Here is a 26,949-nt window from a genome sequence, read left to right as displayed (position 1 = left end):
GTAAGGAAGACTGCAGACGAAAAAATAAAGATTTGTAGCAACAAGAGTCAAAAGACTGGCACAGGGTGTACTTTTTCGTGGATAACACATAAGTCACTGTAATTTAAAAACTGTAGGACTTAGAATTTTTTTATATTTTTCTGATAACATTTGGAACCTTGCCGATCATTTGGTGCCTGTTGGACGTCGACTTCAGGGACACCCTGTATATGTGTATATTCTCTTTAGTTTTTGAGGCATGTGGTGGGGACAGGGTAGATAGAATATATTTGTCAACACGTGACAGAGACCGGGTAGTAGTGGTTTTTTGATAAACCTGAACCTTTTAAACTGCTGATTCCAATTCGTTGTATATAGGAAAATTATGGTAAGCAAGGATATATGTATTGTGGGCTATTATTCTTTACATATGATAGGTTTTTTTTTGAGGAGGGAAAGTCATACAATGCCTTCTCCCGCCTTGGGTGAGACGGGACGGAGTGTGAGACTCTTATTGAATAAAAACCATTCCGTTTCTTCTCCTGCTTTGAGCCGGAGCCCCGATAACCTTTTACGTTGTCCGCAGCTCCGGAATATATGATAGTCTGGCAGTGGCCTGTCACATGGTATTGTATATTCACTTTTATTTTGCTGCGATGAAGGATCATAATTGTTGTACACTTTAGTTTTCAATCCATCAAGTTGAGTGACGAAATAATACGGACATGTGTAACGTGGTGTGTTATGATGATGTGTTACATGATACAAAAAGAATTTTTATTTAATCAAAACATGGTAGTATTTCAACTCTGATATATCATGCTGTATCAATCATAGTTTTTACCAATAGACACTATGATTCCTATATAACAGACTTAGTATGTACGTAAAATATGTATCTACACCATGTGTTATCACTATAAAAATCGTAAAACTGAACATACCTTGCCCAATCACGAAGTCAAACACAAAACCTCCTTTGATCTCTTTTTTCATTGTAATAATAGTAAAAGGTTATTGAACTGAATAGTAGGAAAAAGACGACGTTTGCCAACAAAGTCTGCCAAATAGGTTTTAGTTAGCATGTACCATAACGAATAGAGCTCAACACTGATATTCAATTGTTAGTAAACTTGGCTAGACATTGAGAAACTGTGTAATGTATGAAGTTCCACAAGTTCTTTCATAGAAGAAGTCTAATACTCACTTGAAACATAGTTTTAGTCCTAGAAAGGGTAAAAAAAGGTCAAGGATTGTTTGGCATTTTATAGCTTATTGTCATTAAAATAAAACCTACATAATTTCTGATGTATTTATTGGTATTAAAGTTATATCATGCTTTCTTTTACAGTATCATATCACGTATAGCAGTATGACACCAAAATCCTAGCTTAGCCACAATAAAATTAACTTTTTTGAGGGGGAAAACATGCAATGTCTTCTCCCGCCTTAGGTGAGGCGAGTGGAACTGTCAGATACTCCTGCTTTTCGAACCGGAGCCACGGTGACCGGCCTAGTCAGTTCGCAGTTCCGGATCAGCATCAGCCCTACTACAGATAGGGATCTGTAGTACTAAAATTATCTTAACTTAGCATTCCCAACCATAGCTAGTCCAGTAGCCAATGTCACTAAAATTAGTAGTAACTAAACCAGCTGTAATATCAAATTAAGTGCGTCCACGTGACGCTGAGTAAAATCTCAAAATACCAGAAGTTACTGGTGTCAGTTTAGGTCAGTGGTCTCAATTAGTGGCTATTCAGACCGGTGCAATGCTGCACCGGGTTGAAAGCTTAACTTAATTGCTCATTCAGACAAAAATTGTGCTATTTTACTTGTTTCATTTATTATTGTATTGTGTTGGCTTCCAATTTGTTGGTGAAAGGATTTGGCGTTTTTATGTAATTTAAGTCGGGATACTAAATATTTTTGTTGGTGTTTTATGCATAGTAATGGCTGAATGTAATTCGATTTCTCGTTGAAAATAGTTTAGCAATTTTTATAAAATATTAATTCATCTTCGTTTATTTTCATATTCATGAAACTCAATAGGCCATAAAAATCATAAATGAAATCTATATTCGATTTTACTATTAACACATTAAACGCCGTGGCGGTCACCGGTGACCGACGTAAGCGGAGGATTTGCCTTCAACAGTTTTCTATTGGCAGTCAAAGACTTAAAACCTTTTATACGTCTCGTATAACTCCATTCATACTACAAAAACATGACCGAAAAATAGCCTCTTTACACCAAAAACTTAGACAAAAGTACTTAAATACGGTCAGACAACGATTCATTGATTCATTGAAGGAAAATACGCCGAGAAAATTCTAGAAAGACGCCTGGAAAATCAAACGGTCACATAACCAAGGGTTTATGGGCAAATACGCAGTGTCAACACGGACCAATTGAACAGGGAATAGAAAGGAAAAGATTGGCTGGAGAATTTAGTACTCTCGATATTTGGACTACGTTCGATATTTGCTTGTAATACGTGATAGATATAACTGGCTATTATTTTTGGCGGCTGCTTAGAACAAATGTTTAAATCTTAAATCGTTACGTGAAAATTCTGAAGCTGTTTCTTCAAAAAGCTTTAACTTTTATTTAACATTATTAAGCAACGTAGTATCTTATTATCATCCCTATTTTTATTGGATTGGTTGAGAACAGGGTCACAGGTTAATATTGAAACCAAATTTTGTGTTTCAATCGGCAGAATTGTTAGCCTTTGGTTGAAGGTAAGGACGCCGTTAACTTTTTGTAATTTTTATTAAAGAATCACTCAGCTGGGTGAAACGTAAATGCCAATTTTAAGGTATTTCAAAAATAACATGCTAAATGTCCATTGTGAAAAAAACAATTCTTAAAAGGTGAAGAAGTAGTTGTACCTATACCTGGTACTCTTCTACATACCTATCAGGTAGATATTATTCGTCTCCGAAAATTAAACAACAACAAATCAAAATGAGGCAATCTCTTTAAAAAAATACAAGAAATTATAGCGTTTTCAAAAGAATCATATTCTTTACTACAAAGAAAACTTGCTCCTATGAAAAATGGAAAATTAAAATGGCTCCTAAAAAACTTCACAACGCTCCTTTTGTACGAACATAATTGCACTTATGAATTTTTAATTTCACAAAAGAAAGTTTATTAACGCTTGGCGGCCGTTACCGTATGAATAATTAAGTTACAATAAATAGATTAAGAAATGAAAAGCGTTAAGGACATGGAACATAGGGTATTACCGTGGACAAATGAATGTCAGATTTTGATGTCTGTTTATCATGCCTTATAAGTTCACGAAAAGATAGGAGACATGTGGATTCCCATCTATCGAAATTTAGAGAAGGGAATTGCATGTGAGACGACTGACACAGTAACTTCATGCCTTTTATGCCAGAAGGGGTAAGGCAGAGGTGCACATTACAATGTACACCCATTTTTCACCATTTATGGTAAAATTCCCATGTAATTGGAGCTTATTGTATTAATGACACAGTCTGATTAACATTAAAAAGTATCAAAAAAATTACAACATTACCTTAACAACAATCAATCCAAAACGAACGCAACACCCAAACATCATTGTCTATAAAACAATAAAATCACAAACTAAATAAATCACGTTTGAACTTGATACCGCAGATCCACAATGTGTCCCTCACATACACACACATAGTAACTAAAAAGTAAAGCACGATAAACAATCGAAACTACCTTCAAAGGACAATTGTAACTCGGGTGTTCACAAAAGTTGCAATAAACTCTCGTTTATTCGACTCAAACGCTCCGGATGGGCCAATTTCTGGCCGTCCGTTCGACAAACGACGACCTTAATTACGTGGGCCGTTGTAATCAATCAGTTGTGCCCGGTTTGTTGACAGTGGTCATATTTACCCCCGCGCGCGACCAACGGGTTACCGATTTTACAAGCGTTCGGTCAACTTCGGGAGTTGTCGGCTAATTCCGTATGATCATTCATGATTTTGATTTACATAAAGTTATTTTAGGGGAGATAAATAGTTTGGTGCTGCGTGTTGTGGACTGTTTGCCCGTGTGATTAGGCCTGTTTGGTAATTAGTTGGCAAATACTGATTTGAGGGAATTGAATGACAGTGGCTGGCATGATTGATAAGCAGGTACTTATATGATAAATTCATGTGGATCTATTATTGCGTATTGCATTTACGGGCGGGTGTTTTAAGACCACGCTTCTTCGTGCTGTGCTCAAAGTTATATACTTCAAACCATTTCTATTTCCCACAACAGAGTTATATAGATCGTCGAGGACCCTCACCATTAGACAAATATTTATTTTACAAACCATCCCAGACCAACACAAAAATGTCTCCCAAACAGCGTCTATCACGCATAAAAGGCGAAAAGACAGAATTTTCACAGCCCACAAAGGTTTATCACGTTTTTTGGACCCTTTCTTTACAATAGACTAACAAGAACAATTCCAAATCTCCCAAATTTAACCAAAATAAAAGGTAAGCAAACCATTTTGATTACCTTATTACCCTTAACTATGAGTCCACCGAATCCCTTCTCGATACCCTGGAATGTAATTTTATGGAAACTTTAATGTAAGTACGACTAGCTCTCAGTCTCTTGCATGCCTAAGTACAATATGATATAACTGTTATTATTGTATACAATCTCCACATATCTATAACTTAGGATATTATTAGCACCGATGAACAGCTACCTACAGAGATACAGTCTCCACTAGTTCAGAGGGTACGGAACACTAGTATAGGGCATAACCTATAGTTATAACGTTTTTTTTATTACAACAGTTTATTTTGTTAAAACACTTCAGTTATAAGCATATTTGTAAACATAGAATAAGGATTTCTCGCTCTTTATATTAGGTTTATTTTCAGAAATAAAAGAATTTGAATTTGAATGTTTAGGTATATTTGATTTCTGTATAAAGAATATATTAATAATAGTTATCCATTAAGTAAATATAATAAAATAAAATTAACACTAATATATTATAAATGAGAAAGTTGTTTGACCGTCAATCAAGCTGAAACTACTGAACGGATTTTGATGAAGTTTTGGTATACAAACAGCGTATGAGCTGATTTGGGTGATATGATACATTTTACCGCACGGGAACGCGGGCAAACCCGCTGGCAGAAGCTAGTTCTATGACAATATGGTATGTTTTTCTACTATACAGTTGCCTAATCCAACTCAACGTGAAAAAAAGCTTCTGTATCACCTACAGCAACCTGGAAACTGGATGTTCACAATATTATCATAACATAACAGGCCATCAAATTCCACGGCCGTAGTGAACATGCGCGATATCTATTAAAGTATTTTTATTGCGCCATAAACCACTATGGAGGTAGGGCTGAAATAGCACAATCTCTATTGTATACAAACTACCGAATTTTGAACGCGGATGAACAGTGATTGTTAACTTTAGGACGTGTGGTTCGTATCCAAGTTTGGGCAATATTCAAGACCCAATTTTGATACTACGTAGCTTTAAACTGATACCACAGCCTCACAGAAAAGCAGCGTGAAGCAACGCTTACGTCGTGTTTCGACGTGTGAGTCAGGATAACACAAAGTAGGTAACATCGTTTTATCCCCAGTAGACGGATCATCTGATGGTAAGCAATCGCCGCCGCGCAAAGACACCCAGAACATCAGAGGCGTTATATGTGCGTTGTCGGCCTTTTGAGGGTTAGGAATTTAAGAGTTTTTGAGAACTCGGGGATTAGGCAGATTAGGAAGAGGGATAATTTGGCTCCCGGTAACCTTACCCACACAACGCAAGCGTTATTTCACGTCGGTTTTCTGTGAGGCTGTGGTATCACTCCGATCGAGCCGGTCAATTCGTGACGAAGCATGGCTCTCCAACACTTAAATGATTCTACTTCCATCCTCAGTCAAACAGTTACCTCTCTTCTGTTAAACTTGACCACTGACCTATCGATAATCCGATATTTATACCGAGACGTTTGATAATATATTTACAGAACCACTTAGCTAGAACTATAAAACACATTATCCCAACCAGATATCAATGCAACAGATTTCAAAACGGACATGGCAATGACCGTCTACTTGAAACCGTTAATGGAATTGTAACTCTATTGTCTTGTAATATAGTTGAAATAAGGTTGGAGAAACTGGAATGTTTTGGGGTAGTTTGTTGTGCGGTCGTCCGTACAAAAAGCATACATTGACCTGGCATTAACTGGAAGTGTTTCTGGTTTTAATTAATTTCTAAAAATAGAATTGAACTCGCTCTTCCTTTCTGCCCCCTTGCGTTGTTTCTTAGCGTTATCCTACGGTTAATTTAAAATTAATGGCAATGGAATATACAGGATAAGATCACGCCTGTTAATTCTAAAGGGATAGGCATGTATCAGCTATTGTGTAACAGAACGAGGGCCTATTGCAAAGTCTAAGTCAAAGCATTTATTTCAATTAATCCTTAATTAGGCACTTTTGAAATGTCAAATTAAATTGTCCGTTAGTGAAGCTAGGTGCTCGTTCCAAAGTGTAGCTTCAAATGGAGAAGAACGATCAAGAAACTCCAATATTGTATTTTATATCTCAGTATGTCATAGTAGTCATGTACACTACTGAAATTCCAGCTACTGAGTAATTTTTGAGTTACTTGCCGATTGGGCCTAAGATATATTAAACAAATAAATGACTTCGGGCATTTTCTTGTTCATAAACTGTCTAACTACTGATATTTTCATCCAATTACTATTTCTTTTCAGCTAGCTAAAATACAGTTTTTTGTTATATTCTGGACAAGTAAAACTAAACTGTAAAGACCCATAAATGTTATCAATAAATCACGAAATTCGCCCTGTCTCCACCAAATGTAACAAGGTCGTAAATTCAATAACAACTTTTCACATTACATCTTATCGATCTATCTTTTTAACACAAGACTTATTGACGTCACTGGATTGTTTTGTGACGTCATACTTTGCATACACTGTGAGAATAAGGTTGTTTTATTTTACGTCATTAAAGTGTTATTTTCATTTATTTTACAAATGATATGAATCTTACACATTGTAAGATTAAAGAATGCTTCAATGAAAGTAAGTTAAGACATCATTATTGATTATTAAAATCCGTCCAGTAGTTCTTTTTTAGCCAAGTTACAAACACACATACAAACCTTTCTTTTTATATAGTATTAGTATAGATTGCGATTTACTATGCGATTGGATAGGGGCTTTTTCGCGTTTTCGAAAATTTCTCAGTAGTGGCTCGGAGTCTGGAATTGTGCACATGGGAACACAAAATAAATTGTAAAAAAGTGGGTGTGCATTGTACAGTGGTATTACGTGCCATAATCTGCACCTCTGCCTATCCCTTCGGAGATAAAAGGCATGACGATACTACGACGACAAAAATTTGAAACTATTATAAACTTTTTTTTTTTTTTTAAATAAAACGTTGCCCCACATTAGATACAAACATACAAGTTCACATGCATGAGACCCGAAACAACAATTTGTGGATAGAGTTGCTCCGTGCGGGAATTTAAAACTGCAATCAAAGTCAAAGTCAGTTTTGTAGATAGATATCTAAATAGATTTTTAGATAATTTAAAACTATTATAGTGTAGTATATTATTCTATAAGCGTAAAGTAATGGTCACGGTGATATCAATAATCTTGTACACATACCAACAATATTAAATGCCACATCAAGTCACTACTTCATTTTGTACATCTGTGTAAAACTTTTTTATAGTGTTTTATTGGTGTTCCTTCCTGTAAAGTCATTTAAGTTTATTTTTTATGGGAAAGAGTAATAAAGGAGCCAGCTTGTCTTACGTCGACGGAGTGTCTTTATTTTTAATTTTAATGCCTGAGATATTATTACTGCTTACTGTGTGGTAGAACGGGACTGCAAAGGGCCTCTCAGGATTTCACATCGGTCAAAGTATAGTTGAGATTTTTTGTGATTCTGATTAGCTGATCTGAAATTTTATTGCCCTTTTTGAGGGGGGAAATGTCTACCCACATATAAGATCTATTACCAACAGAATCCGTAGACCGATCCCAACTCCTAAGAGTCCTATTCGGAGCTGCGGACTACCTAGCGGGTTTACCGGGGTTCCGGCTCGAAAAGCAGGAGAACGAACGGGGTGGTTTTTAGTCAGTAAGAGTCTGACACTTCCTCTTGCCTCGCTCAAGGCGGGAGAAGTGATTGGATGATTTTCTCCCCTTAAAAAAAGTCATAGCTACATAGCACATCTCTGGAAAAGCAACCTAATAGGCGCAGTTTGTCGATACGTTAGCTGTTTTTTTCGTGGTGGACATAAAAAAACGGGTGGGTAACGATAGTATGCTACAAGGTACTGAACTAAGCGGATTGTGAAATTGTTGCGAATTGGTTGGTTTACGAGGTTAAGATTTGTAATACATACATTTATCAGTGGTACACTATTTTCAGAACCCTTAGATTTTTTCATATGAACAATTTTGATTTTTTTAATAAAAATGAAATTAAATTTGACCGTTAACTAAGTCTTGTTTGAACGTAAACAGACCTAGATAATAATGACTAAACATTATAACAGACCTTGAAAAGAACTCCAATTTCTAGCATTAACTATAAAAACTAGTTTATAGGATTTCCGACCTTCCCAAAACATATATTAGAGCCGTAATTCCTATGCACTTTGACCAAACCACAAAAGCGTGAACGATGACGGTATGATATGAACGCAAATAGCGCACAGCGTCAAATTGTGACGCGTAAACGTTACATGTCAAATAAAGGACCGCCGGATGTCGCATGCCGACACATTTACATGTAATTGGCTTAGATTCGACTCTCGGCTTGGGAAACCCTTTCATTCATAGTTTTTATCCGGTTTTTTTTCTGTAATTAAGCTAATTATAGCTGCTCTATTTAATCAAAAACATTGCTAAGTATAATGATTGGCCTTCGTAGTAATTTGGTGCGTGTCTAGCAAACTAGCCATGATTATGAGCCTCGATGTAGTCTGAAAGTAGTCGAGCTTCCTCGAAGAGTTCAATGTGGGTAAGCTGCGCATTTTCATTCACTGTTTGTGTTGGACAATAGATGAATATTACGATACGATAGATATTATACAAACTTACAAAACTGAATCTACATTATTTATCTCAGTAAAACTTGTTCCTGAAGATAATAACTATCTGTTGTTCTTCATAGCAGGTGGAAGCTGGTACAGACAACAGCATATCAATGTACACCATTTTCCCCAATCTCATTTTCGACCATATTGCTAAGGGATAAGGATGATAGTCGGTTGCACTGGCGGCTGTACAAGGAAGCTTGAGTGAAAATATTTAACTTGGCAAGTTTGGAAAGTAATTTTAAATTCAAACGGGTGTTAATAAATAAGTTTCGTTGGTAAAATATTAGCGTATACAAAATAACAACAAGTTTTGAATAGGTAATCGTGGAGATAACCGTTTTTGGAAAACGTCTTTTAATTCCCGAAGGGGTAAGCAGAGGAGCAAATTAACAATGTAATTATTTTCTATGTACATGTTACGAGTTCCATATAAATATAATATCGTTTGTTTGTTTGAACGCGTCAATAACCGGAACTTCAGAAGTGATTTCAATAATTATTTTGTGTTGGATAGTGCATTTATCGAGGAAGGCTTCAAATGCTAATAGGAGCAGAGCGGGTGAAACCGCGCGGATATAGCTAGTTGTCACATAAATGTGTACAAGTAACTGAGAAATTTTCGAAAAAACCATTAACACTTTCCCTAACACAGATATTGGACCTGAGACCTCTTGCTCGTTAGCACTTGCAACTATAGGACCAACGAATCAGTAAATGAAGATCATTTATACACAAAAATATCCCTGAAAACGAATAAAAATGAAATATTACAAATCATACAATTAGAAGATAGTAGGTATCTACAATTTTTTGTTCATGAAAAATTCTCTTATAAGAAAATACGAGTAGCCATTGAGAACCGTGAAATAAAATTTGTGGGAGACGGCAATCGAATAATTTTAAAGCAAAGAGGCTAATCCGAGGCAAAATCTGAGAGAAAAATTAATTAAATAAAAATGGCCAGGAAGTGTGCTCGGATTAAAGAAGTAATTCCGAAACGTATTAATAAGGAACACTTTTTATTTTTATTAGATAAAGAAAAAAATTAAATCTCTTCGGGATAATTTTTGAAATGCTGTACTTATACATGTTTGAGAGTGCTTTTCCACCAGAGATTTAGTATGCTACGAAGATGTAATAGCTTTTTTTTGAGGGTGGAAATAATCCAATGATTTTTCTCGCCTTGGGAGAGGCGATAGGTTGTGTCAAACTCGTACTGACTAAAAACCACCCGTTCCTACTCCTGCTTTTCGAGCCGGAGCCCCTGTAACCCGCTAAGCAGTCCGCAGCAAGATGCAGCTAAGCAGCTATGCTGTGAAACTATGTGACCGTTTCTTCTTAACTTTACTTAGTACCACGAATAAGTCGGACTACAAATTTAAATATAACAAATTAATCTTAACACAGAGGTTAATAGTAAATGAATGGAAACTCGGAAACTCGCAAAATGGCCGCATTCTGTAAAAAAAACATTAAACTAGCAGAAAAACATGAAATTAATGTGAAAAAAAAACATAAAATCTACGAAACGTCTTAAGTAAGTTTGTCGTGAAAGAAAAATTATGGAATACAAAAAGCCTTTGTTAACTAAAAGTTAAGGTAATGTCGCTGAAAAATGGGAGAACGCCTTTAAAGAGACGCCATTGTTAATATCGTACATTATAATTAAGGAGTGTTTATCGTTTATCATTTACTTGTCACTACGCAGGCTAGACAGAAGGTTAAGTAATAGTATTTTAAAGTAATATAAAAAATTGTATGTAACAGTTTTCTTTCAGGCCCGCACTTACGGTGGCCGGAGATCGTCTCAAATTAAAGAGATAATTTTTAAATAGTATATTATTATCATGTCTGTAATAATTTCAATACACTTATTATTTTAAAGAAATATAGATATTTTTTTAAAGAATTCGTTCTTACAAGAATACAGCATTTACATAAAATAATAAGTCAAACTTGCATACCAATTGGTATCAAAATATAACAAAGTAAAATATAACATTTGAATATGAAAATACCAAGAACTTGAATAAAAGAACATTTGGTATTATTTGTTTTGTTCCATTATTCTAGGAAAACAATTGAACATGGTGCTTGTAATATTATTATGTATAGTAATAGGAGATTCAGAGAAATAATTATACAAATAGTTGTATTGTTTCATCAGAATACGATTATAGTAACATTCAATCTAGATTTTAGTTGTTGTATCGTCACGCCTTTTATCCCCGAAGGGGTAGGCAGAGGCGCAAATTATGACACGTAATGTCACTGTACAAATTACACCCACTTTTCACAATTTGTGTTACACGTCTCATGTAATAGAGGGTAAGCCTATTGTCGATATACCGGGCACAAATTCCATACTCCATGCTACTATTGAGAAGTTTTCGAAAAACCGATAAAAGTCCAGCAATACTTTGCCCAATACGGGAACCGAACACGAGAACCCTTGCTCGGCAGACGCACTTGCAAGCATTCGGCCAACATAGCAGTCATTGTTCTATGCAGACGAAGTCGCGGGTAACGGCTATTTATACAAGAAAAATACGTGTCTAATACTTTTCCTTTATCTAACTGACAGACTAAATACTTTATTTTATTTTTGTACCCCGTCATCATCGTTATTCCGTTATTAATAAAGTCCTATAAAAATACCTAACCTATATTTCACAGTTTAGTACAAAAATGTTCCCAAAATATATTCGACACAGGCACCCGTTTTCACAACTACTCACAACAATTAAAACATAATATTTTGACTACCCACTTCAGGAATAACAACTGAATCCGCGATAAGAGCGTTGTGCGTTCATAAATAAAGATAGCAAAGGGAAAAACAGAGATATGCATATGAGGGTGAATATAAATTACTTTTGGCCAGTCCGACATGTCCCTACATGAACCAAGCTGACATGTGTATCATACATTAGTATAAAAAATAACGTTATTTTTAAAATCTATAAAGTCAAAATCAAAGTGTAATAATTTATCCCAATTAAATCATAAATACTTAGGTACTATTGAAACGTCAACAAAGAAAGAAATGAACAATAATCTGTCAGTCTGTCCGTCAGTAAACCAGATATTCCAAAGTGTAGCTTCGAATAGAGAAGAACGAGCAAGAAACTCCATTCGTTACTCTTTTTAAAGATATAAGAACAAACACTCATTTTTATTGTAAATTATTAAGGTCCAATTTTTTGTCCAAGGAAATATTTTTAGGACAATTTTGTCAACGTAATCTTCTCACTATATCAAACATCCTAGGAATTTGTGTAGGTCTGTAATTATTCCACATAGGAAGGAAACGTGCATTGATTATATTATTGCCACACTTGCTGACAACGGATTAGAGATTCTAAAATTATGTGTTAATAAAGACCAGATTTCCTTATATTATTTTTCATATTTAAGCTTATTAACGTGTCGTGTAAAATGAAAAAGGCTTTTTATATAATGTATTCAAGGTTTATTTTAGAAAACATACCATAATATACATACATTGCTATATCCGGACTGACCTATGAAAAGAAAAACGAATGGACATGTTCATGTTAAAAAAAATATATGTGGGTAGTCAAAAAGTAAAAATATTTTTGAGTCCCAATTTGAGAGTTGGGCGCCAATGGTTTTAAATCTACTGTAAAAGGTGTTTCGCTACGGATTTCAGGTGACGTGCGCCTCTGTATGTTTATAAAGCTGCCATCGAAAAAGTATTAGGTTTTAACTTTGAAAGTCAAAAAAAAGCATATATACGGTCGAATTGAGAACCTCCTCCTTTTTTTTGAAGTCGGTTAAAAATATATGTGATTCCAAAACTTTGTGGGTAGTTGCGAATTATTTGTAATTTTTAGTTTTTGATATTTTCATTGAATATGGTTGTTTGAAATTACTTTTATAATTTTTTGTTAGAGAATTCCAAACATAACGACTCAAAAAATATACAATTCTCATTATGAGCCCCTAGCGTGGCTTAAAACTATTCGAGATACCTCATCAAATAGTTATGTGAAGAAACCGTGAAACATTAGTTAGATACAAAATAAACTAGAAAGTACAGAAATAATACAGAAACTAAGGGAATATTCATCAAAGACGAGTAAATAATATTATGTTTCTGATTACATATACGCTACACTGCTTTATGAGGCCGAATATTGACTGTAATTTACACATTGCTTATAAAGGCACACACAGAAGGGTTACTGTTTTCAGATTAAGATTTTCTATCAGTCTAGCACTTACCTTACTAAAATCGGTCATCGTTGGGGGTCGCCTGATTGAAAACGGTCACCTTCGCGGATCATGAGGGAAATTGTAATTGCACAAGAATTTTCGAAGAGCTTTCCCCAAAAACAAGAACGATATTGGTGAATGGTCATGAAGAGGGTTCCCTAAAATCTACTCTCATTTGAAATCAAAATACATGCACCTGCACCTTTGGTGTCGCGGGTGTCTATGGGCGGCGCTGATTGCTTACTATCAGGTACTCTTTTACCATTCGTCTGCTCGTTTGCCCCCTATTTCATACAAAAAAATCATTGATTTTTGACGCAGACGATTAAGGTATACACGTTCAACAGTGGCCGTCTTATGGCTGATCACAATAGTAACGATGATGCTTCAAAACAAAGTATTGCTAGAAATGGATCTTCCGACCTCCGTTGCCAAATACCCTGTGATAATAAACTTATAAACAAAAGGAATATTCGATATTCCGACGGAATATTTGAGCAGATGCTAACATAACTAATCATGTATGCGTGTTCGCTTCCCAGCACGATACACATTCGTAGGCTTGCGGATATCCTTGGTTACGAAACTATTATAATATTGATCGTGTGGAAGTATACACATGATATACATAAAGTAAATACGAATAGATCTTGATTCAGTTAATGGTTGAGTGATAAGGATATATCACATTTAAAGGCATCCACGTATTAACTTGTCATTTAAATTTGAACATTAAATCTTATGTCGATACAATAGAGCTTAAGCACGCAGTCCACGAGGAACTAATTCTGGCAGCTCGCTTACAGCCTTTTTATTTTGTTCCCAAAGCAAAAAGAACGCCGTGCCGGAGACGTACCGTTTATGTGTGCGATGGCTTTTACATTTTGGTTCTGTTCATGAAGACTTAACCATTTCTAATATTTTCTAAATACTCTACAATAATATGATACAAATTGGGACTATAAGTTTGGTGTAATGGCTGGGAAGCTGGCGCAGTGTCTTTCTCACATAAAAACTCTTTTTGTGATGTAAAAATTGTTGTATGTTTAAGTATGATATGTATGTGAATTTGTATGTTTGTAAACGCACACACGACACGGGTATATCCTTGTATGGAAGATACATTTAAAAACATTTCCCTTTGTGTACCATACAAAGAAGTTAACTCACGAACATACAAAATACAACTATACAAAAGGAACCTATCGCTGAATAATTTCCAAGGGAATCAATACACAATTTTCATGTACCGTCAAGGCGGCACAAATCCTATTATTTATGTCTTTCCCCAGTAATTTGTCACTTTCCGATATCTTCTATAAAGTCCCATGGGCACAGACTAAAGGACAGAAACGCCTATTTCATTACAACCTTGTTGGAAAATGGAAGAAGCAATATCAAAGAGAGCTAGGAATTCGTTGTAAAAACCCAAATGTATTGAAACATCCTGCTTTCCTGGTTTCTTTTTTTTAAATAAACGTTGCCCCACATTAGGATTTTCTCCTGTGTCGTGGGTGCGTTTACAAACATACAATTTCACATACACATGACATCCAGACCCGAAACAACAATTTGTGGATCACACAAAGAGTTGCTCCGTGCGGGAATCGAACCCGCTACCCGTTGCATGGCAGCCAGTTGCCCAGCCACCGCGCCAACCGTGCAGTCGCTAAATGAATGGGAAAAGGTGATAGCTTATGAGAGACAGCCACGTTTTCCAGTTATTGGAGGAGTCCATTGTAGAAGACCGGGTAAAATTCCAGACTGTATTTCTATGGAGAATTTGAAATTTTATCGTAGAATTTTCCAAGTATTGTTATCTTATTTGATAAAATAAAAAATCACATTTTCTTTACCTAACTGACGGACTAAATAGATTTTTAATTTTCATACCCCGTCATCATCACTATTATTTTATCTACTGTATTAGTGGCACACTTTAGACAGGCATGATCAGAAATCTTTAGTAGTAAAAAGATCCCCAAATAATCCACTAGATCGTAAACAATAAGTGGCTTATTTGTTTCGGTGAGAGAAAAATAAAAAGTTTTTCTATCAGAACCAAACTGTGAAGTAGCAAATAAAGGCTGGAGTTTACAAACTAAAGCTAGTTTGTTTGTATTTACGATTCTGTGATTCTATACACCACCGGCCTTGCATTCGAATTGTAATAGTTATTTAGTATTGTTCTCTTTAGATGTCCTTTTCTATTAGATGGGGTAAGTAAAGGATAGAAATAGTTTTGTTTTTGTTTTATAAGTGGGTTGATTTATGATTGGCAGAAGGACTCCTCTTTGTCACTCTGACTGATGAGAATCCGATATGTGAATATATTACATCACGTAAAATCATACAGGTATTAGTAATGTGATTGTCTACTGACTTAACAGAAGTACCCACTCTTATTTATAATCTATGTAATATGATAGATGCCAATGGAGATGATCCTATATTGCAGAATATAGGAATACCTCAATACACCACGGAAAAGATTCCTTTGTTAGAAAAAAAAACCATATGACACTTTGAAATTCTCCAAACTAAAATGTAAAATCTACGAGAGAAATAACATGAAAAGCTAGTAAGTAGGGCAAGTAGAAGTACCGAATATGTATGCAGGTAATTCCGAAAAACACATTAAGTAAACTTAGCCCGTTCCATCCTACGGAGGCATAAAATATTAACGCCACAGTGTAAACAATCACAGTATACCAACTGGCCTTTTGGAGTGGCCAGTAACACTGAATTAGGTTTAAAATTTCAAGTGTGTTGTGGAGTTTGGTCACTGTTTTAGTAGGCTAAAGTACCTGCCGCGTGTTCAGGAGTTGGGGCATAAATTTAGCTCGTTTGTTAGTAAAATGGAAATGCGTTGACAAAATAAAATTGTACGCTGGGAATTTGGTACGTAAGTTGGGCTTGGACGGTGGATTGTTGAAAAATGTTGAGAATGGTTTATATTTCGTTTAAAATGTGGGATGGACTCGAATTTATTCTTATCTGTACAGCTATTTCAGAGTTTTTGAAAGACAAACATTTATTTGATTGATTTATTTCCGTTCAATGGTCGAACGTATTTTCAAAACAGCATTGTATATCGATCTGAATACAATGATGAACCAAAGTGGATATTTTAGTATAAACATACTTATATATATTTCTAAGCACTTCCTTACATACATAACAACATAAATCCATACATACAACATCATAAACATTAAATAGACAGCGAAACAATCATATATTAGTGTTACAAGCAAAAATAAATCAAAATTACTTCAGAGTGGAGTTCTTAGGAGGGATGGCAGTTGTTTCGTTCGTATGGGAGATTCATCACTGTCATGGGATAATATTTACCCCATGGTGGAGAAACCATGGATATTCCATGGACGGGTTTACTGTGGAATAGACGTCCTGTCCTTTCTTGGCTTTTGTGATATAATAGATTAAAAATAATTTGGGTATTTCTTTAGATTTCTGGTTGCCCGGGTTTGGTATATTTTTTGTTGTTAGGCTTTTTTTGTGGAATAGGAGGCAATGGAATAGAGTCATCAGACGGGTCATCTGATGGTAAGCGGTCAGCGCCACCCGTGGACACCTGCAACTCCAGAGGAGTCACAGGTGCATTGCCGGCCTTTTAAAACGGAGTATGTTTTTTTCTTGAAAAGAAAACGTTTCAAAATTACTAGGAGTGGTCAGTCTTTTATTTTACCAAAGACTTAATTTATAGTAATGTAAATGATTGTTCTAAAATAACACAGTCTTATACACATTTTGCAATAAGAAACAATTTTGTTGAGTTATGTATCTTTAAAAATGTACCGTACTTATATAGCATTCTGAGTATTTATTTACATCAAAATTAGTTACAAAGAAATGTTTGTGTCTCGTCAATTGGGTAACATAACGAAGTAATCGAGTCACAGTAGGACACCTGGGAGTATTTTCCAAGAATATAAACATACTTAGATCCAAATACGTGTATGTATTACTCAATACGTTTTGTCATAATGTCATGTCAGACATTCGAGTATTCCAAAACGTACTTTTTATTAAAACCGTTTCAATAACTTTCGATGTAAAAAGAGAGGTGTTTCAGGGCTCTTTGCCACCATACATGTGCTATGTACTTATGTAGCTATGCTATGAAGATGTAATAGCTAAGCTGTGAAACTATGTGATCATTTCCACTGATATTAAGCTATGTAGCTGTGTGAGGAAGATGCGCAACTCGAGTATGCGATATATCGATCGATATCGACCAAACGAAACGAACACCCGCATCACTAGAGGAATTACAAATGCGTTGTCGGCATTTTAAGGTTAAGGATTTGAGTATTGGAGATTAGGAAAACTCCTATATAAATAATTTCTCTGGAATCCTATTCCAAGATAGAACCCCCAACCTCAAGCAGGACAGTTGCACATTATAACCAATCAATCAGTAAGAAAAAGTCAGCGACATGTCCAATAACAATGGTAGTGTAAGTAATCGATGTTAGTAATAGCTGTCCATAGCAAGATATATTTGTGTGGATAATTCATTGCGGAGATAAGTCTCCGCGTCTCGGCTAAACTGAGATGTAGGTAAACAATGGGGAGTGTAGTAAGGTGTAAGCGAGAAGCGAGTTGCCAGTATTATTTTTGAGTATGTATGAGGTCGGAGGACCCTGCTTTTCTTAGGTAACTTAACTGACTTATTCGTCAACTCGGCCGCAATAAACTCGACCGCGTGGTCGAGTTGGGAAGATTTAAATCTACCTATTATTTCATTGTGCATCTCGACCGTAGGAACATTCACTATGCGGTCGAGTCGACCCGGTTAATTTTTGTGATTTTTTATTATTCGTCATCTCGACCGAGTACAAAATGTACATTTGAGTAGAAAATGTTTAAGGCATATCATGGAAAGATTTATTTTGTTAGGCCGATTAAAATGCGTGCTGTGCTAACTCAAACATTGAAGATGTTTCATTACAATCACCCTTTAGTTTTGTAAAATGTAGCATTTAAATTAATCTTACATGTATCCTGATTAGTTAGAATAGTTTTGTCTCTCTCTCGCAACTTGGAATTTTTATCTATGGAATGAAATAAACCTAATAATCAACTGAGCAATGCCTGATTTAAAAACATATTTTTATCTGTCCTGAATTCTTATTTTAAGTTATTATATATTATATAATATTCCCATAGAAGAAGAAAAAAATAATTAAAAACGAAACGCTTTTGTTAATCACTGTACAATCATGCCTCATATTTTCAATGTCGGTCGAGTTGACGAATACAAGAATTAGCAGGGTCGACTCGACCGCATAGTGAATGTTCCTACGGCCGAGATGCACAATAAAAAAATAATTAATGTTTAAATTTCCCGACTCGACCTCGCGGACGAGTTTATTGCGGCCGAGTTGACGAATAAGTCACTTAACTCTCTGTTCCCTAAACATTAATTGTCTTACGTCGAAACCTAAACGGCTCAGCTATTGAGCTTGAGGCTAATCATTCAACGTGGCAAGCATAAAGTGTGGGAGAGCCATGCTTCGGCAAGAATGGGCCGGCTCGATCGGAGTGATACCACAGTTTCACAGAAAACCTATGTGAAACAACGCTTGCGTTGTGTTTCGTTGTGTGAGCGAGGTTACCGGAGGCCCAATTACCTACCCCCTTCCCAATGTTCCCAATCCCCGATTCCCCAACAACCCTTAAATTCCTAACCCCTAAAAGCCCGGCAACGCACTTGTAACGCCTCTGGTGTTTCAAGTGTCCATGGGCGACGGCGATTGCTTACCATCAGGTGATCCGTCTGCTTGTTTACCGACTTATGCCATAAAAAAGTGAGGAAAAACTAGAATATTTTTTATAGCTATTTTTGTTCGCTTAGATAAGAACTGTGAAAAGACTAGTAAAATCATCTGGTTTCATAGAAATGTTTTGACAAAAAATAATACAATGTGATAGGGGTGAGACTTCTAACCCGTTAAGGCTGAGTTCTACATCTAATTTTAACAACAAAAGTCGGGGGTCGAAGAGGTCGAATCCCCTCCCCCTAAAAATTATGGCTATTTTAATATTTTTTTTACTTTTTTTGATATCAAAGGTTGTATGCGTCGTAGAAACAAAAAAAAAACGACAAACGGTGGCTAATAACCTTGGCTAACTAATTCATTACTTTTTTTATATGTTTGATAATGTTTTGGTGAGAAAAAAAAATCATTTGTGAATTATTTGTACCGAAAAAATCACTATTTTTCAATATTTTCAATTAGGGGTTCAACCCCCCATATTATTTTTTTTGTCGATAAAATTAGATGTAGTACTCAGCCTTAACGGGTTAGAAGTCCCACCCCTATCACATTTTATATGTGTTAAGTGTTCTTGGAAACGTAACTTATGTTATATTTTTGAACTTGTGCGGGCTGCTTCCTAGAATCGCTTTTAATACTGCTACGAGATATATTTTTAGAAATACATTTAGGTTTGTTATAATATTAAAAATAACTTGACTTTCGTATAAGTTATGAGGAAATCATTATAACGATCTTTTTTGCCTTTAAAAAAACTTATATTGTGATTTCTTCCCGTGTCGTGAAACACAGAAGTTGACATAAACTTGACACCCACATTAACAATTTGTGACTCCTTTTTTTAAAGGGTGAAAATCATCCAAATAACTTTACTTCTCCCTACTTTAGTGAAGTGAGAGGGAGTGTCAGGTTCTTACTGAGTAAAAACCACATCGCCCCTACTTCTCTTCGAGCCGAAGTCCCGGCAAACAGTCAGGATTCCCGCCGTTCCGTATCGGGCATCAGCCCTACCGGGCCCCAACTGTGGCGATCTGATGACTCTTTAAGGTTCCCTGTTCCGTACTACAGTCAAATCTCTGTTGCCCAGACTGCGCCAAATGTGTAGTTTAGTTTTTTCTAGTCTTTTTGTAATCTATAAGTGTAAAAGTAATATTCCACCTTAAAAAGCCCACTCCTTATGCCTTAGTCCTAAAAACCACAACACATTCGTCAGGACAAGCCCTAAGACTAATTAATCAGAGTGTTTTACTAACTGCATTCTAAATGTGGACTTGCCCAGTGTCATGGACTCGCCCATTCTTAGCTTTGAGACAGTTTCGGGTAAACAGATGTTGCACATGTGTGCAAAGTAAAGGGCGGTGCATGTGTTGAAATTGTGTTAAAATCAACGTTTTTGTTATTGTGTTGCAAACAAATGCATTTGTGAGTTTTTTTTTAGGAGATTGCGTTTGTTTTTGGTGTTACTTATTCTTAATAAGTAGATAGTCCATTACAGTTAGTTTATTTGTGTTAATTCAACATTTAAAGGTACTATTTCAGTTTATACAGTATAAATGTAAACAATGCAATGGATGGATTATGTGAAACAATATATTATGCAACTTTCGTCAGGCGAGTGTTGAACTGACGCAACGCTATGAACCCCCAGCATGGCTTGAAACTAGTTGAGTTACCTTCTCAACCGAAAACACGGCAATTTTCTTATTTCTATCCTAACAAAGATTTTAGACGACAACTTTATGTAAATAAAAACTTTGTCTCGTTTACTTTAAAACTCAAAACAAAAGGCTTAAAACCAGAATATTCCAGTTTTTATGTAAATAGCGTTAGTTAGTGCTTTTGTCCTTTAAAATACCTAATTAAAAATAATCTAGGCTAGCCTAGCTAGACAGTATTTTTGCTAAGCCACAACAAGAAACCTAGTGACTTAAGTTTTGCAAGTTTTACGCATTAAATGGTGACCTTGGAGGTTAAAAATAAGTTTATGTAAAGCGAAGAGTCTGTTTTTAAGACCTAAGAAGGTAGTTTGAAGATTTTATTCAAGAAAGTCTTGTACTTGTTTTTGTTTATTCAAGAATTTTTAGGGATATTTTATTTAAATAAATTATGACTTAACTTAAAAATAGAGTTATCAGGACTCAGAGATTCAGAAGCTGCAGATAACTTCACAGATCCTCCGGCCTCCGCTCCGGTTCAAAGCAGGAGTAGGGTGGTAAAAACCAGAAACTCTCACCTCATCCAAGGCGGGAGAAATCACTGGATAAATCCATTTTGTATGTGAACACAAAAAATTACTCAGAACTTCCTTTTCTATATTTTTTTTATTATTACTATTGACCCTTCTGATTGGCATGTATGGCTTTATTTTAATAGGACTCCCATACTCATTAAAGTTTCTCCTACTCACAAAACGGGAATTTAGAAAATCGAAACGAAGCAACGAAACAAGACTTGAAATCCTTAAAACAACAATATATTGTTATGTTAAAAAAGTAATTTTTATTATATTTCAAAGAAAAACGTAAGTCTTTTTGAGTAGCGCGACATAAAATATTCAACCGTTAAGATAAACATTTGTACCAAAGCGTTTTTTGCTGACAGTTATCACGATAAAAGGAATATAGCACAAAAACTAAAGGTCAAAGAGTGTCTAAAACTAGGGTAATGTAACTACGTAACTGGATATTAGATCTTTCTTTCTAGTATAGTGACAACAGATAATAATATAGGTAATACATTTTTCAGTTGTTACTAACTAACTGGATACTAACTACAGAAATTACTAATGCGTTTTAGAGGTTAGGGATTTGATGTATCTTCACGCAGGTACCACAAGAACTAATTGAAAGACTAAATGATTGACTTAGACCTGACGGCAGCGCTCTCTGATAAACCTGAACCTTTAGGGCAAGGACACCATGGTGGCGCAACCAGTCGCCGCTACCAACAAAATGTATACAGCTCTATAGAGTTAGTTACCTGGTGTCCGCTTGGTTGAGCAATCTGTCGGCGCGATCAGCTCGGACGCCAGTACTTAGAGGTCTTGAGACTTTGGTTTCTCTATGGTATTTACTTTGGTAGCTTACGGACACCATGGTGACGCGATTGTTTTCGCCGCCGTGATAACTCGGTGTGCAGGGGGGCTGCATGGGTGCCCGGTAAAAAATAGGCGAAGCCTAGCTAGGTTAAGGGCCAAGGACTGAAATCTTTAACCCACCTGCTTAAAGTGAAGATTACGGCAAACCCCTCGCAAAAAACTACACAGACATTGTTAATGATAATGGCAGCCTCGTAGCATAAAATCAGTTGCGATACTCAATATCGCAACTAAAAAAGTCGGTTAAAATTCTCTATCTCAATAACTACTTTATTTATTTGTATTGTCACAATCACTTATTAACTTTATTGTGATTTCTATGTGAGTATGAAGTTCCATTGGCCATTTCTGGTCTTCTTCATCAGTTCCACCTCTTCAAAGGTTACTTTTTGACTGTAAATGCTTCAATTCTAGATAAATGTACCAAAATCACTATATAATTCCCTATAATATTTGAGGAGTTCCCTCGATTTCTCTAAGATCCCATCATCAGATCCTAACTTGGTGACAATGGGACCACCTCAGAACTATCTACTTTCGAACAAAAAAAGGATTTTGAAAATCGGTCGACAATTGACGGAGTATTCGATGAACAAACATAAATTAAAAAAAAAATCCAAACAGCCGAACATAGTACCTCCTCCTTTTTGTGAAGTCGGTAAAAACTAAGATCTTCAAAAGATTAATTGGGATCACTGTCTAGGAACAAGGTTTTTGCCTAGCCTTGATGTAATTTATGTAAAACGATTACAATAAAGCTTAGAGCATAGACTGGGCTTCGAATCGTCTATCAATCAGGCAGCCAATCAATATTGGAGCAATGTTTTTTTCGGAGCGACCTTGGGCTCTATAAGAATTTATTATAAGGAACGAACAATGACGTCAACGTAATATTTCACCCATCTTTAAAAAAAAATAACGTTGCCTTACACTAGGCTTTTATCCTGTGTCGTGGGTGCGTTTACAAACATACAAGTTCACATACATATGATACGTAGACCCGGAACAGCAATTTGTGGATCACACAAAGAGTTGCTCGGTTCTAGAATCGAACCCGCTACACGATACGATGACAGAAGTTCACATATTGAATATCAAACTTTCGTTTATCAATTACTAACTTATGCCAGCGGCTTCGACCGAGTTCCCGTTTGTTAAAAAGTAGCCTATGTATTATTCCAGACCATAATCTAACCCTGTTACAAATTTCATCTCGATCCCTTCAGCCGTTTTGACGTGAAGAAGTAACAAACAAACAAAAAACGATACAAACGTTTGGCATTTATAATATTAGTAGGATAACACCCACTTTTCATCAGATATGTTAATGAGTGCCATGTTAATATAATAACAAGAGTATGTCACAATTCCAGACCAAACAGTGTTAGTCTTTGTGAAAAAAAAAAACACGTAATAATATCTACTATTTATTTGTACAAAAGATTTTTCAACTGAAAATGATTTCAATTACTTAATTTGGTATATCTCACACACAAAGGGACATGTTATCTTAGAAAATTGTATTGTTAGTACTCTTACAATACATAGTCTTTGTAATGTAAACCGTATCTCTTTTACAATACAGCTGAAAATGTATTACGTATGTTTTTATGTATCTTTTCTGCTATATGAATAGGACTGCGATCTTTTTAGTTCTTCTAAATAAAATATAAATATGTAATAGTGATGGAATAAATTCATTTTTTACGTGTAAATCACATTTAATATTATAAATGTTATTGTTTCTTTGTTTGAATGTGTGTCCGTCAATCACGCTGAAACTACTGAACGGATTTTGATGAAATATGAAGACAGGGTATGAGTTGACTTGTATTATTTTTTAGAAAACGTTGCCCCTCGCTTGGATTGTCTCCTGTGTCGTGAGTGTGTTTACAAACATACAAATGACATCCAGACCCAAAACAACAATTTATGAATCACACAAAGCGTTGCTCCGTGCGGGAATGAAACCCGCTACCCGTTGTACGGCAGCCAGTTGCCTAGTCACCGTACCTACCGTGCAATCGACAACTTGAGTGTTAGGTTACTTTTTATCTCACAGGAACGCGGGCGAAGCTTCTGGCAGAAACTAGTAGGTAATAAATAAGATTATTAGGGCAAATATAATAATTTACCAATGCGCCTGAATAACATTTTAGAATATTTTCTTCTAATTTTAAGGCTTTAAACATTGAATCAATTATATTCTCAATGTGAAAGTCTCTGTTTCTAATTACAATTAATATGTAGACAGACCCCTTCTAAAAGGCTTTAATATCACGTCAAAGACCATATCGTCGAAGGCCCAAATAAAGGACATTTCAGCTTACGATGTTCGTATTTAATGAAGCCTAATACTCGTCCGTTTAGCTTAAAGATAGATACTCTGTATTTCATGAATAATGTATAATGGCTAACCGTCCCAATTTAATCCCTGAGAAGCTGAAATCAATACTTCAGACTCTAGTGTTTGAGTCCAGCTGCTATAGTTTTGTCGCTTCCTAGATTATGCAATTTGATTATCATTTTCTGTCTAAGTTTGTCGATTGGTCAGTTTAAGCTGACCGAGTTTTGGTTGGTCTTTGAAGGGTAATTGGTGGGGACTATCTTGTATTAATGAACGTAGTGAAGTTATGATAGTTTGTGGACTGACTCAACTGTGATCAACGTTGGTGCGACTGCCGAATAAGGGGTCTCGGGTTCGATTCACGTGTCGTGCAAAGTTTTACCGGGATTTTTTAAGTTTTTAGAACGATTCCTCAGTGGTTAGTAGCTCAGAATCTGGCATTGTGTCCAGTACATGGCAATAGGCTCAGGCATATTACAATACGAATACGACTTATAACATAAGTTGTAAAAAAGTGGGTGTACATTGTATAGCGATATTACGTGCCGTAATGTGCACCTCTGCCTACCCCTTCGGGGATAAAAGGCGTGACGAAATATAGCTCAACTGTGACTGGATCAAGTTATGACTTGTTCAAGTAATGATTTGTTCCTGTCAGTTTTTGCTAAGTATATTTTGTATAGATCCAAAAGATACTTAAAGTATACATTGTTCATCAATAACAGCTCGTCCATTGCTATATATTGGGCTACGGGCCGGTGTGCTAATTTCCACGCTTCGTTTGAGATCACTGGTTAAAATAGTTCAGGCTTATAAGCGAACGCTGCTGCCCGGTCTCTGTGATGTATATATACTAAGGACAGAATTAAGAAAAGATGCGAAGCCTCTAGCATGGCTTGAAACTAGTCGAGTTCCTCGTCAAACAGTTACGTGAGTAAGCCGATAAAATAATAATTAATTTAGTATGTCTCACGAAAGTTATAATAAAATTAAAAAAGCAAATGTAGAAATCGTCACATACATAGATATTGTGATGTAGGGATTAATAAAACGAATAGCCAAAGCCAAGGTCAATGTAATGATACCTCTCTTCTACGGCTTCCCATCACATTTCTTAGGCTCTTTTACCAATAATAACAGAAAAACAAAGAAACTTAGCCTCTACGTCAACACAATTATACATGAAAATTCATTGACTCGAATAACACCATCCATCCATCAAAAAACGCTTTCTAAAGATTAGAATACGCCAAGTAAAGCGTGAATTTTCTAAATCCAGGCTTAGCGTAGTCTACCATTGTGACTAAAACGTAGGAATTAAGACTAGGTACGTAGTACTACGTAGATACTAAATGCAATACAGACTAATGGATTAAAAAAAGTAGACTACGCCACTCAAAGTAATCAGACTTTACTTGTCAGGGATAAAAAACATTAGATGTACGACTCTACGACAGTACGCGACACTTTTAGAACTGTAAAAATGTTATCCATCCCTGTTTAAGTAATGGAAGGTAGGGATCGTAAGTCAAATTGTCACATATTTTTCAAAGGAATGTGTTATGATCGTTTTCGTGTATTTTATTGAGTTTTATTGATGTGAATTTATACTTTAGGTGGCGTAGTGCGTATTTATCGATTGTTTAACAGATGCTAGCACAGCATAGTGTTTCTATAGTATATCTTTAATGGAATTTCAGTTTTATTACATTGTATTAAAATCCAAACGGGAATGGATTTTCGATAGACTAGGATAATTTGGTGTGCTATCTATACTTTAAGTAGCGTAGTCAATAAATCAATTTAAGATTCTTACCTTAGTAATTATGGTGAGTAGATACTGTCACGAGTTTCTTTCACATCTGAAATGAAGAAAGAAATACTTTTAATACAATGTATTTAATTATCAATAATTAAAAGCACCCACAGAAGTATCGGACGGGCGGCGGATCGGATCCGTCTGCTCATTTACTATAAAAAAGCCAAGACAATATTGTAATTTAAACATATTTTATGAATTGTGGTGAAAAAAAAAGTTGAGAGCTGCTTTTATACAGGTTGCATCCGAGTGATGCTGACGTGATCAGGTCACTGTACAAAATGGTTTTGACAAACATTAAAATGAATAACAACTTGATATGACCTAGTAATGAAGCATAACAACTTTAAATGAGTTATAAATAATAATTTTCACAGTTTACACACATAAATCTCTTCTGAAACTTCAGATAGTGTTCGGTTATAAGATAGTTTGTTGCTGACTTCGGGAACTATCAGTTTGGCTTTTGTTTGTCGACTTGTTTGTATATTTGGAGCTCTATTTACGTTATCATATTTGTTACC

The 26,949-nt window shown here is 35.6% G+C and overlaps 1 protein-coding gene and 1 long non-coding RNA gene across 3 annotated transcripts in view; one reads left to right on the top strand and one right to left on the bottom strand.

Annotated features, from left to right (window-relative positions):
* LOC126911047 (uncharacterized) overlaps positions 1 to 26,949 on the top strand; it is a 436,837-nt gene that overhangs the window by 181,464 nt on the left and 228,424 nt on the right. The window lies entirely within an intron of this gene.
* LOC118271470 (uncharacterized) overlaps positions 1 to 26,949 on the bottom strand; it is a 285,447-nt gene that overhangs the window by 65,923 nt on the left and 192,575 nt on the right. Inside the window, exon 3 of the mRNA XM_035587561.2 lies at positions 26,423 to 26,468. The gene's annotated coding sequence lies outside the window, so the exon portion shown is untranslated. The remainder of the gene's footprint in view (positions 1 to 26,422; positions 26,469 to 26,949) is intronic.

This window comes from Spodoptera frugiperda, chromosome 9 (assembly GCF_023101765.2).
Source record: "Spodoptera frugiperda isolate SF20-4 chromosome 9, AGI-APGP_CSIRO_Sfru_2.0, whole genome shotgun sequence".
Classification (NCBI taxonomy): domain Eukaryota; kingdom Metazoa; phylum Arthropoda; class Insecta; order Lepidoptera; family Noctuidae; genus Spodoptera; species Spodoptera frugiperda.
Note: the sequence above shows the minus strand (reverse complement) of the source record. Positions and strands in the feature narration are given on the sequence as shown.